Source organism: Chamaea fasciata, unplaced genomic scaffold (genome assembly GCF_029207755.1).
Source record: "Chamaea fasciata isolate MVZ Bird 193981 ecotype frontalis unplaced genomic scaffold, bChaFas1.0.hap1 SCAF_22, whole genome shotgun sequence".
Lineage (NCBI taxonomy): Eukaryota > Metazoa > Chordata > Aves > Passeriformes > Sylviidae > Chamaea > Chamaea fasciata.
The window spans coordinates 1,867,965-1,880,318 of NW_027094107.1; the positions used below are offsets into that span (position 1 = coordinate 1,867,965).

General features: G+C 51.0%; 1 protein-coding gene across 1 annotated transcript in view; it reads left to right on the forward strand.

The window, feature by feature from the left end:
• Positions 1-361: 361 nt before the first annotated feature.
• NEXMIF (neurite extension and migration factor) overlaps positions 362-12,354 on the forward strand; it is a 47,358-nt gene continuing 35,365 nt past the window's right edge. Inside the window, exon 1 of the mRNA XM_066202485.1 lies at positions 362-448. The gene's annotated coding sequence lies outside the window, so the exon portion shown is untranslated. The remainder of the gene's footprint in view (positions 449-12,354) is intronic.

The window sequence follows — 12,354 nt, forward strand, 5'->3', positions numbered from 1 at the left end:
TGCTCCAGCCCTTTCCAGCGGCCTCCCGGCCCTCCTGCAGACCAGCAGCAGCCCCCCTCCGCTGCTGCTCAAACGCTGCTTGTTAGCCTAGATTTCCCTTTTTTTTCCCCTTCCATTTTAGAAATTGCTCTTTTTTCCCCCCTGCCGTATCACTGACAGCCGCATTCTCCTTGACAGTTGTGATATTTGTATGTGTGCATAAAAACAGTAGGAAGCATTTATGTAGGTGTCACTAATTTAATTTAATATAATCTGATCTGTGCGTATAGGGGAGGACTGCTCTGCGCTGAAAATGCTTCTCTCTGTTTTACAGTCTCCATCGTCATCAAATACAACTCCTGTCATTCTCCTCTTCCATTCACCTACCCAAAGACCAAATCTGGAAATAGTAACCAAAAGAGAAGCCCACGTCACGCACAGAGCAGGGAAAGGTTGAAATAATTGAAGGGTAAGTGATATTTTTTTTTTTTTCCACTCTTATTCTGTGTGTAAAGCTACAATAGGAAGTGCAAGACTGTGTAAAGAAGCTGTTAAGCACACACACAGCTGCTCTGGGTGCAAAGCAGGGGGGGGAAAAAAAAAACCCGACTGAAACGCTGGTTTGCTGATCAAAGGAAGGTGAGAAAGTGCCCGGGAGGGGCAGTTTGGAGTGTTGGTGCTGCTTCTGCCCGCCCTGGATCCCTGTGTGCCCCTGGCCGGCTGGAAGCAGAGGCTCTGCACAGGCTGGCATGGCTTTGGCTGGTCTGAAGGAGCTTCCCAGCTGAGAGGGAGCCGGGATATCGGAGCCTCCCGCTGCTGAAGAGCTCTTGTGTCATTTCCTTCTCTCTTCCCCACTTCAAACCCCTCTCAGCTGGGGTGGTGAGCCGTGTGCGTGGGGCAGGATGGTTGGGGTTTTTTTTTTTAAATTGCCTTGCTCCTGCTCTCTGCAGTCCCTCAGCTCCGTGAGCTTTTCCTGGAGAGCAGCCTGTGCCGGGATTTTCCGCAGGGAAGCGTTGATGGGGGCTGGAGGAGGCCTCTCCCTGGAAATGTTTGCCTTCGGGCTTTCCTTTCGCTGCGAGCGTGGCCAGTGAGATGGGAGGAGATAGAAAATCAGCTTCTGTGAAATTCAGAACCCTGGCTGAAGCATTAGTGAGCTCCAAATGGTGGGGAGTTCGTTTTCCCACCCCAATCCCAGCTCTGTGCTTGCATATATTGTATTTCCACACGTGTTCTCATGTAGATGGACAGGATCCGCCTTCACTCTCATTTGAGAACTTCTCTTTAAACATCTGGGTTTTTCTGGCTTATTGCTGTTGTGGGTTTGTTGGTTTTTTGGGTTTTTTTACCCCTGCAATGTTTGTTCATGCAAAATTCATATCGGGGAAGGGCATCTTAAATCCCTGCTTCTGAGTCAAAAAGGGAAAGTATGGAAGTGAAAAGAGAGATTGTATCGTTTAAGAAATATGATTCATGAATTAATCCTCGTCTGCTCCACCATCTGTGGTGTGTGTTTCAACACAGAAATCCTGGGTTATATCTCTTTAAAAAGCTTTCTTCTTGCTGATTGCCTGAGTTTGCTGCAGCTCTAACGGGGAATTTGCTTCTTTTTGGGGAGAGAGCGGTGGGATTTATTCACAGCCTGGGTGGGTTGCCCCAGCCCGTGTCCAAGCTGTAGGTCACTGAGGAGGCTGCCGAGCTCTGTGTTTTGGGAGGTGCCAGCTTGCTGTGAGATGCCATGAGCCTGATGTGCAGGCAAAGCTTGTGCATGGCTGTTTTTGCTGTGAAATCGTGGCTGGACCTCTGGAGCAAGAGATGGGCAGCGATGGCAGGAGGTGCAGGAACCTGTCGAGGTCCTTCTGAAAAAGAAGTGACTCTTTCTGAAATGGACTGGAGCTCCAGAAAGTAAAGCACTGAGGTAGTTCCCATCCTCTGTTTCCTGGTGATGTTTTTGTGATTTCTTTGTCGATAAAGAGAGAGGGGAGGTTTCCCATCTTGGTCCCGAAAAGAAGCTGCCATGTTTCGTGCCTGGATTTTTGTTCCTGGATTGCTCCTTTGCCTGGTTATGGGATTTGCCCCATCACTTTTTCTCCCAGTGAGATGCTGGTAAAAGCTGGAGTGTTTTTCCTGTTCTGGAGGGGGATCTGAGGTGCTGGAGGGTGGTGGGTGATGCTCCCACGTGGCCAGAGCCCCTCCTGTGCCAGTGCCACCGATGTGAGCACAGCCCTGCCTGGCTCTGCTCACGCTGATGGATGGAGGTGATCCAGGAGCTGAGGCCCACAGTGAAATACTGCGGGTTTATTGCCTTCCCATTCATCCTGTTTTCACGCCTTTCTGCCTCCCTGACTCATTGCCATCCGGCCTTTCCTTGCAGCTCCTGTTTGCTCTGGGAACACCCACTGGACAAGGCTGGAGCAAAGCTCTGATGCTTCCCATTGCCTTGGGAGCTGCTTTTTTAATTGAACATCTAAAGCCAGCACAGGAAAGGAAAATGCCTTTTCTCAGGAGCAGCAATAAGGTGTTAAAATGGAGGAGGACGTGGGGGATGCTCCGTCACGTGCTGAGCCCATCAAGGCTCTTCCATGGTCCCTAAGAAGTGTTTTCCCATTCCCTCCGTTATCACAAATCCCTTCCTGCCCACTCACCAGGGAACTCTTGGGTGTGCAGGTGCTTCATGACACAAAAAGTCAACTCCACAAGCACCCAGACTCCCAATGCTACCATAATGTCTGAAGGGAAAAGGGTGTCAGCAGTGGCTCAGCAAATGTTCAACCCAAATTGGAATTAGGCTGAAATATATCCCTATCCCAGGGACAGCGCCCAGGGAATTGGCTGGAGCTGTGTCAGGGCAGGGTTAGGTTGGAGACCAGGAAAGGTTTTTCCCCCAGAGGGTGCTGGGCACTGCCCGGGCTCCCCAGGGAATGGTCCCAAGGCTGCCAGAGGGCTGGGATATGGTTCTAAGGGACAAGATGGGGTTGTGTCCTGTGCAGGGCCAGGAGCTGAATTCAATCACTGTGTTAGTCCCTTCCAGCTCAGCATATTCCATGTTCCTGTGACACACCCCAGCATGGAAAATGCTGCTGGGAATGCAGGCCAGATGTGCTCCTGGCTCTCTGTCCATCTCACGGACACACCTGGACGTTCACAGACTTTGCCAGTGACTTGATCATTCCTTGTGTGCCTTTACAATATTTTGCCATTTTGTACTTTTCTCAATTGCCTCGATCATTTTTGTTTGGTGTGAGCTCCTAAGCTTGTTTGCCATCCTCCATCTGCCCCTTGCAAGTCTGGGAAGCAGAGATGGTTTCCTGGGGGGCTCTCCTGCAAACCTCCACCCCTGTCAGTTGTGTGCTGATGCTGGTAACCACTTCTCCAAAGTCTCCATAAAGCAAGGGTTATGGACTTTGGGCCTGGAGAATGTCCCGTGTTTACCTGCACGGCCAGTGTTGGCATTTTGTGAAATACTCTGAGCCCCCACAGAAGCTTTGCTGGTAAAAAAACCCCACCAAACCAACAAGAGGTAAAACAAATTCCATCAGAAATCGGAAGCAGAAGCGGTCCAGGCAGATTCCATCAGCCACAGGTTTTACTTTTTGTTCTAAGCTTTGATTAAATTCAGCAGCTTTTATTTAAAGTTAAAAAAAAAAAAAAAAAAGAGAAGTATTTATGCTCACCTTTATTTCCAGCACAGTGTGGGGCTGTAAATGAGGGGGCTGGTGGATCCCCCAGCTTCTCCTTCCTCTGCAGGGTCCCCGTGATCAGAGACTGTCCCCTGGCAGCGTGACAGTGCTGGTGGCAGAGGACGTGTGACTTTCCTCCAAAGGTTTCTTGTGGACAAAGAAAGGAGAAGCAGGGATTGCCCATCAATTCTTTAGGACCCCAGTGAAACAGCTGCTTGTTTCTCCTAAACAATTATGCCAAGACAGAAATTGGCTGGTGTCTGCGCGGACTTTTTGGATGGGGAAAATTAAGCAGTAATAGCTGGAAAAATAATATGGGCTATGAGATAATAGATGCCTGAGGGATAAAATTAAGCAGTATTTTACAACGAAGGAAGAGGGTTTGGCAATAAATAGTTTGCCTTTGACTTCCTTTTGTTTGCCAGAGGACTGATGTTGTTTGGGAGAGGTTGTCCTGGGCTGTATTTTCCAAGCCGATGTAGGAAAACAGTGAAGGTGTGGAGGGTTTTCAGTCCCTCCCAGGAAGGCTCTGCCAGCCCGGGGTGCAGCCCACACTGCCAGCCCTGCCTGCTGTTGGATGTGACAGGGATGGGACACTGGAGCTGCTGGGGGGAATCCCACCCTTGCAGGGGGATGTTTAGAAGAGAAAAGCAAGGTTTACCAAACAAAATGGGGACAGGGTTGGGTTTAAATGCCACGGGGAGCCCGGAAAGGGGCGTTGGCGTGTTCAGCACCCCAGCAGGGTCCCAGTGGAGGTGATTCCCACTCTCCCTGTGTGCTGTGCTGTGCAGAAGCCCCTTCCCAATAATGCCACCACGGTGGGATTTGGTTTTCCTCTGCCATCTCTCCATAGTGTGCTTTTCTCCAACAGCTCCATGAGCACCTGGCCAAGGAGGTCGTTTGGAAATGCTGTTTCCTCCTCCCGTTCCGCTTGCGCACGGGGAATGTGCCAGGGCGGGCTGGGAAAACACTGTGGTGGCCTCCTGGTGCCAGTGAGAACATCCCAGGGGGTGCAGGACTCTCTCTGCTCCGGGGGCACCGTCGTGGGCAGGGCTTGTTTCTCTTCACTTTGCATGAAATAAAAGCCCAGTTCAAACAGAGCTGCAACCCCTAATCCCACCCTCCCAGGGATGGATTCGGGTGCAGCAGGTTGAGATTCGAGCTCTTTAGCCCAGGCCCGCTGCTGAGAGCTTTTAATTTCACAGACCTCAGGGAAAACCTCCCTGCCAGGTGGGGGGATTTCCTCAGAGTGGAGGGGTCTCAGGAGAGTGCAGAGTCCTGGCTGTCCCCAGGAGCTCAGCTGGGAATGCTCAGCACCTCTGCAAAGGAGGCCAGGCTGTCTCGTGCATCCAGAACGGAATCATTAAGTCGCTGTGCATTAAGACTGTGTTTTTATTCATGGAGTGTAACGTGATTCGTTTGCCCTTTTGCTCTCGCGGTGAGAAGGCCGTCATCTCGTATGCATCGCTGGCTGCGGGCACAGCTCTGCTTAGTTTTTATTTTTAGGGGTTCTGGCCGGGAGGGAACAGACATTTTCCCCGTGTGCAGAGTGGCTGCAGAGCTGAGTGGCCACAACCCCAGCCCTGGTGGGCAGCGTTTAGCTCAGCTCTCCTTCTCCAAAGCTCCCGGTGAGGATCCTTCCTCCTGCTCCAGCCCCTCGTGCCAGGGCGGTGCTGGAGGCAGGAGGGACACGCTGGGGGAACAGCACCCTTGGGTGTCCCAGTGACACCCAGTCCCCACCAGCTCCTTGCAGAGGGGGGGTTAAGCTGTTCTCTGGGGAACCCAAACCCCAGGCTTGTGGATGTGGCACAGGATCCTGCTGATACGTGGTGGATGTAGGATGGGACCTTGCTCCGCTTGATGAACTGATGGAAAACGGGTGCAGGACACTGTGGGTGCTCACTGCTGCAGGTCTCCTAGTGCAGCCAAGGAGGGCAATCGTTCCTCCTTGCAGTTAAAAGAAGAAAGACACCAAGCAGGGCAAGAGCAAAGGATACAAAAGGATGGACAAAATGCAATTTTTTTTCAAGCGTTGGCATGGGAAGCATCAATTAAGCCACTAATTCCTAAAGAATATTAATGAGTGAACCAGTTGGAGGCACTACCTCTCGTAGTGGGACAGGCCCAGAGCACTCCAACTCTTCCTGTTGGATCTCCACCTGCAAAACAAGTCAGAATTTCCCTCCCAGCCCTGGCTGTGGTGGCCAGCCCTTTTTAATCACAAAGCCCTGAACTCTGTCCTGCTGGCACATTCCAGGTGGTCACCCTGCGTGGCCCAGTGACCACCTCAAAGTCCTCAGGTGACCCTGGGCTTCTGATGCTGCAGGGTGGCAGCACGTGTGAAAATCAGTGAGATTTTAGAAGCAAAGGGCAGGAGGAGGAGAGTTAACTCCATGTGTTTCTTTTGCTTTTTTGCCTCGTCCTCTCCTTCCTTGTTTTTATATCTCCCCCTACACACTTCAGAGCCCACATCCATGCTGGGAAGGACTCACAGAAAACAACATCTGAGGCACAGGCGAGGGGCAAGGCACGAGTGTAGTGCTTAAATTGATGATTTCCTTACACGTCGGCGATGGGGAGGCATGAAAGAGGGTCAGGTGTGGATAAAGATAAGGGGTTTTCAGAAGAGCTTGGAGCCACGAGCAGTTTGGGAAGGGGAGGTTTTCAGCCTCCCAACGGTTTGGGAAGACAAAAGAGGTGGAAGCAGGGAGGTAACAACGCCGACCTTCTCTGCTCTTTGTTTGCAAGAAATGCACAAATCGCTGCTGATATTGCTGAGTGCTTTCCTGCTGCTTTGTGGCTTGATTTGGAGCTGCAGCCCTTCCGAGCCTGGTTCCTGACTCCCCCCCCCCCAAAAAAAAAAACCAAAAAACCACCAAAAACAAAAGAACCAAAAAAAAAAAAACCCAAACAAATCTCGGCCAACAGAATCGTGATTGTTCCCTCCATGGTGGGAGGACCAGGACACTAACACCTTCACCTTGCGTCAGCCTTAGATCCTGGGGAGGTTTGGTACAGATTAATGCCTCTTGGAGGGTTCTAGAAAGGTCAGAAGCAGAAAAGAAGCTCTGATAGCAGTGCAGCAAGCAGCTGGCTGCGTTGGGTTTCTGTTTTATTTTACTGCCACAGTAACATCAGGAGCCTGGGTGTCAGTACCGTGCCCACCGAATGCCGGGGTCCCCCTCTTTGGGTCAAGAGACGAGCCCATAAGAAGGTGTTTTCTTCCTGAAGAATTTCTCTGAGGCAGCAATGGGCTTTTTGGAGGGTTTTGGTCCTCGTACCCAGAGATGTAAGGTGGGTGATTTACAAGGCACTGTGCAAATGCCAAATTGTTAGGCAGAACTGCTGCTGATTTAGAAGGCAGTTAAAGCTCTGAGTGTGCCAAGTGCCAGTAGAGTGTTTCTACAGATGGAATAACTGGAAATATTGGAGAGATTCCAAAGGTTTAATCAAATTCAACCAGGTTTTTTTCCCCCTTTTTTTCTTTTTTCTTTTCTTTTTTTTTTTTTTTCTTTTTTTTTTTTTTTTAACTGCAGAATTCTCTGAGGGATGCGGGTTGAAATAGTAGATTATTCCACTGCCTTTAGTACCGTGGGGGAGATTTTCACAGATGAACATAAAGCAAACACACGAGACTTCGAAGCAAACACATAAGTGGGTCCATAAACCAGGGCTGGAGCAGCAATGCCCTGAAATGCTGGACCCGAGTGGGGAACATCTCAGATATCCTGGCAGCAGGCTCCTTGGAAGCAGAAGGATGGGTTTGCAGTCCCACAGCACAAAGGGAAGTGGCAGCCACGGTGTCCCTGGTGCAGTTCTGCTGGACCCAGGCAGGTTTTGGTGGGATTCTGGGCATCCTCTCCGTGCTCTCAGTGCAGTGCTGGGACATACATATGTTTCTGCACAGATGCCCACCTTCCTCTAGTCTTGTTGACAGCCTTTCCAAGGCTTCTTATTTAGCCAGACCATATGTGCTTGGGCATGGAGATAGTGGGATGTGGAAAGAGCAGCGCATTATCCTTGGGCTGCAAACACCATCAGGAGCAATTCCCAGCAAATTCTGCCGGCGCAGGGATCCAGAGCTGCTGATCCCACCTCGCAGGAGCCATCAGAGGCCATCCCTGCCCTCATTTGTTAAAAGCAGGGTCCAGAGAGTCACTTCTCTTTGTTCTATCCCCAAAGCAGCTCTCGCCGTCCACTCCTTGAGTATTCATCCAAAGCACGGATGAAGGCCACCAGGGAGAGGGGAAACGGTGTCTCCAGGTGGAGCTTTGCTGCTGAGGACCAAGCTGGGGAAGGGGTTGGAAATTTTTCCCTGGGTTTTCCCTTGTTGGTACAGAAAATGAAGAGCCCATCCCCATTTCTGGCAGCAGGATTTTGTGTGGGGGACAGTGCTGGAGCTTTTACCTTGCTGGGTGGGTTTTTGTGGTTTTTTCGGCAGAATTTTTGGGCTTTGCAGAAGGCCTGGTTGGATGCATTAAGTGTCCTTTATTTATTCTTGTGAGAGGAGAAGTTTCCTGCTTTTCCTGGAGTGTTTGGTTTTGATCCTCCCTGGAGTTGGGGGCTGTCCCTGCGAGGCGCTGCCGTGCTCCCGGCACAGACCCCGCGTGGCTCTGAGCTGTGTTTCTCACGGAATAAATCCCTCCAAAGCCATTAGCCTCAATGCCACAGTCTGCTGCTCCTGCTTTCCTGCCCCCACCTCCACCCTGCCATTGATCCAGCCTGCTCCCTGTTTGCTGCAGTCAGGGCTGCCTCTGCTGCTGCGCACAAATTGCCTTAAAATTGAATTGGTTAAAACCATTTCATAAACATTCCCTCCCCTTCCTGATCCTGGCCACTGCGCCAGCCAGAGCTGGAGCTTTCATGTGGTTTTACCTGGCCAAGGAGTGGGGCAAGATTCCCAGTTTTATGCTTGTGTTTGTGTGGGTTTGTTGGTTTGTTTGTTTTTTTTTTTTAAGTCAGTGTAAAAATTAAAGCTGATGTGGTTATAGGAATCAGGTCCCTGAAGAAGCTGTTGTCTGTCTACGGATCTGTGTCCCAGGTGGTGTATCCTGCTCAAAGGATGTCTTGGTGTGCCTCAGCTCCTCTTGGCTTTGCAGGGATTGGGATTCTCTCTGTGCCATGTGCCACCAGCCCCTCTGAGATGAGAGCTCCGGTGCTCGTGCTGCCGTGCTGGGCCGTGCTCTGACAGCTTTGAGGCGCCAGGATTATTGTTTTCCTGCTGGTGTGGTTGTGGTCTGACCAGAGGCAGCTGGGAGATGTGCAGCTGTGGTATTTTGGAGGTGTTTAACAGGTGAACACCCCGGGGTACAGCAGGTCCACAGCAGGATGGTGATGATGCCCGGGATTTTGGAGCACATCCCTCCGAAGCACCTGGGGACTGCAGGGAGGAGGTGAGCTGGGGAGATGTGCTCACCTGCAGAGGTGTAGATGCTTCTGCCTGGGGCTGCAGGAGCACTCTGGGCCGGTGACAGAGGAACTCTCTGTATCAGACACATCCAAACGCGGCTGTGCTGATGGCAAAAAGCTTCTGTGAGGACTGTGGAAGGAAGGCTTGGAAATCAGAAACGGTTTTGCAGGTAGTTTCAAGTGTCACCCCGAAAAGGTGTGTTTGTACAAAAGGTGGCTCAGCGCTCCCAGCAGCTGGTGATGTTCCATTGTTCCTCATTCACCATCCGTCCCTCCAAGCTCCTCTTCACTCCCAATCCTCTCACAAGAGCCCTTCTGCAGCAGCGTTTATCTCGAGTGCTGCTATATCAGGATCCATCGCTCTTGTCACAAGATCATCCGCGCCCAGCCGAAGCTCTGAGGGTGGAAAAGTGACACGAGCTCCCTGTTCCCCTGGGCAGGTCTGGGGCTGGCTCAGGGTGAGACTTGCTTGGATCTTCCTTGTGGGGTCCCCGTCGTGGAGGGCCCGGCCCAACGTGATCATCTCCCTCCAGGAGGTGCCCAGGACCCAGCTAAGCCTCAGTCCTTTGGCCCCCTCTTAGCCACTTTGCAAATCCTTGTGGAAATCTGCCTGAATTCAGTTTTCTCCTAGGATTCCTCCTTCCTGCCCTTGCCCAGGGGCTCTTGGTCCTGCAGTCTCTGCCTCTGGAACACCCCTTGCGTGTCCTGGGGAATATCCCGGCTGGGCCTTCCCAACACTTGCAGGTTTCCTCTGGTGCTACACTGAAAGTGGTTTGAACAAGCTCCTGCAGGAATGTTTTCAGTGCCTAGGGATCCTCCCTAAACTCTCCTCTGACATCTCGTCTGCAGGAGGCGATGGTGTGAAAGGACAGCAGACACATCTGGCCCTGTGAAGCCTCACTGTGCCCTCCTCGCCCTGTGACCTGTCTGCCTGTGGTGACTCCTCCACCCTTGTCTGCCGATGGCAAACATGGTGCTGCTGCATCCAGGAAATTTTTCTGTGTCGTGACATCTGTACAGGCTTCTTCTTTGGGTATTTCCCTTGTAATTACGATTGTATGAAATCAGTGTGGTTAATGGGGCCCTGGCCCAGAGCAGCTGTGGCTGCCCCTGGATCCCTGGAAGTGTCCAAGGCCAGGCTGGACACTGGGGCTTGGAGCAGCCTGGGATGGTGAAAGGTGTCCCTGCCATGGCAGGGGGATGGAATAAGTTGTTCTTTAAGGTCCCTGCCAACCCAAACCATTCTGTGAGTCTTACTGACAGCCCTGAAGCTCACCCAGAGAGTCCAACACCAGCGGTGCAAATTTATTTGCACATTTTAGTCCAGACAGAGCCACCTGTCTTCAAGTGCAGACAGCAATTTCAGTTTCTGCTTAGGTGTTGTCATTCCTGTTGTCCTGTCAGGCAGGCAGGAGGTGTCACCTCAAACCAGGCTCAGCAATAAACCTTCTTTCAGGAAATCCTTGCTTTGGTTTACTCCTGCTCTGGGGCCAGACTGGAGCTGGAGGTGAGGTGCTGCTGCCAACATGTTGTGGTCCCAGCCCTTCTTCTCATCCTCAAACCTTCCTTTACATCTGTTTTGAAATGTCATTACCCCTGGAGCCTGATTCCCTCTCTTCTCCCAAGAGAAGGCAATTTGCCTGGACAACGCTGTGTGTCCGTGTTTTACAGCGCTGGCCTCGTGTGCCACAGCCTGCTGCCACCCCAGATCTGCTGAGGTTTGCTTGCCTGTGTCACCCTGCCCTTGCTGGAGAGGAGAGCACAGGACAGGCAGTGACACGAGGGTCAGCCTGAGACCCCTCACCTGAGGGGCCCCTGACCTCGGGCAAACCGAGTGCTGCTCCTCCTTGAGGTTTTCAAAGGAGAGAGATGGAATCCCACCCCAAAATGAGATTGTAAACCAGAATCTCCTCTTCTGGCACAGGTGCCCCAAAGAACAATGTTTTGAGCCTCTCTCTCAGGTTTTCCTCATTTTTTTTCAGATGGAAGAGAACATTTCTTTCCAAGGAAATAGAGAAAACATGAGCTGTCTCCTTCACTCCGTAGTGATTCTTTTGTCAGCTCCTGGTGGTTGTTCCCCTGCCTTGGGGCTGACAGGGAGGCACTGGGATGTCCCTGGAGCCGTCACCCACCTGGGACCTGCTTCTGCTCTTCCCTCCTTCCCCTTCCCACACCACCAAGTGCTCATCCTGTGGCTCTTGGCCAGACAAGGAATTTAGTATTCAGGAAGTTGGGAAGTTCGACTGTCCTTGGTCTAATTAGTTCCTTAAGCACAGGGGAGCTCAGATCACAGTTCAAATGGCTGTAATTTGAGTGAGCTTGAGACAATAGGAGAGGATTAAGTAGCAAAATTGTGTCTATTACTTTGGCCAAAAAAAAAAAGAAAAAAAAAGAAAAAAAAAAAAAACTATTCCGTTTGAGCAGAATATATAATTTTCTGAGCACGAGGGTTAGGTATTAATGTGGGCTTGGCAGAGTTCATCATTTGTAAGACTGCACTGAGAGTTCTTCCCGTGCTGAGATCTGAGATCAAGGCTGGAAGTCGAGCGCGGCTTTCTGGAAATTCTCCTCGGAACAAAGAACTGGCCTCAACAAAGAGGTGACTGGGGAAGATTTAATTGCTTATTTTTGTAGGAGGTCCTCCTAAATGGTCTTCTGGTCTTAAATCCTGTGGCTATCTATAAAATTTTGGAGGTGGCTTTTCTCAGAGAGGGGCCCTGCAAGCGTCTGCCTCCCTTTTCCAGGCTAAGAGCTTTCCTGAAGGGGATCCAGCTCCAGGGGTCCCTCCCCTCAAAAAGGCGTGGCAGAAATACAAAAAGCCCAAACACCCTGGGGATTCAAAATAATGCAACCTGGAGTGAAAGCCTTTGCTTTTCCCCTCTCTCCCTTGGCAGCAGATGTTGGAATCCAGGTGTTTTGCGCTCGGAGGGCTGCAGCAGCCGCAGCCCCGCGCATGTGCTGCATCCCTGGGAGTCCTAAGTGGTGTTTTCATGCTTTTAGTGGTATTGTGCAAGGCATGGCTGAGGGACGGAATCATTCTTTGTCTGTCTAGGATGGGTAAATGGTGTATTTTATCTTTTTATCTTTTTTTTTTTTTCTTTCTTTCTTTTTTGACACTGTGTGCCTGCATCTGTTCCGACAGGGGAAAAACAATGCTAATTGGAACATTTTGAAGGGGTTTGGAATGAACGAGAACAAACACTACCAGGCTGAGAAATTTAAAGGGGATTTAGTAAAAATGTCCGGGTGTAAGGACTTCCAGGAGGGGTTTTGGTTGGCTTAAACTTGA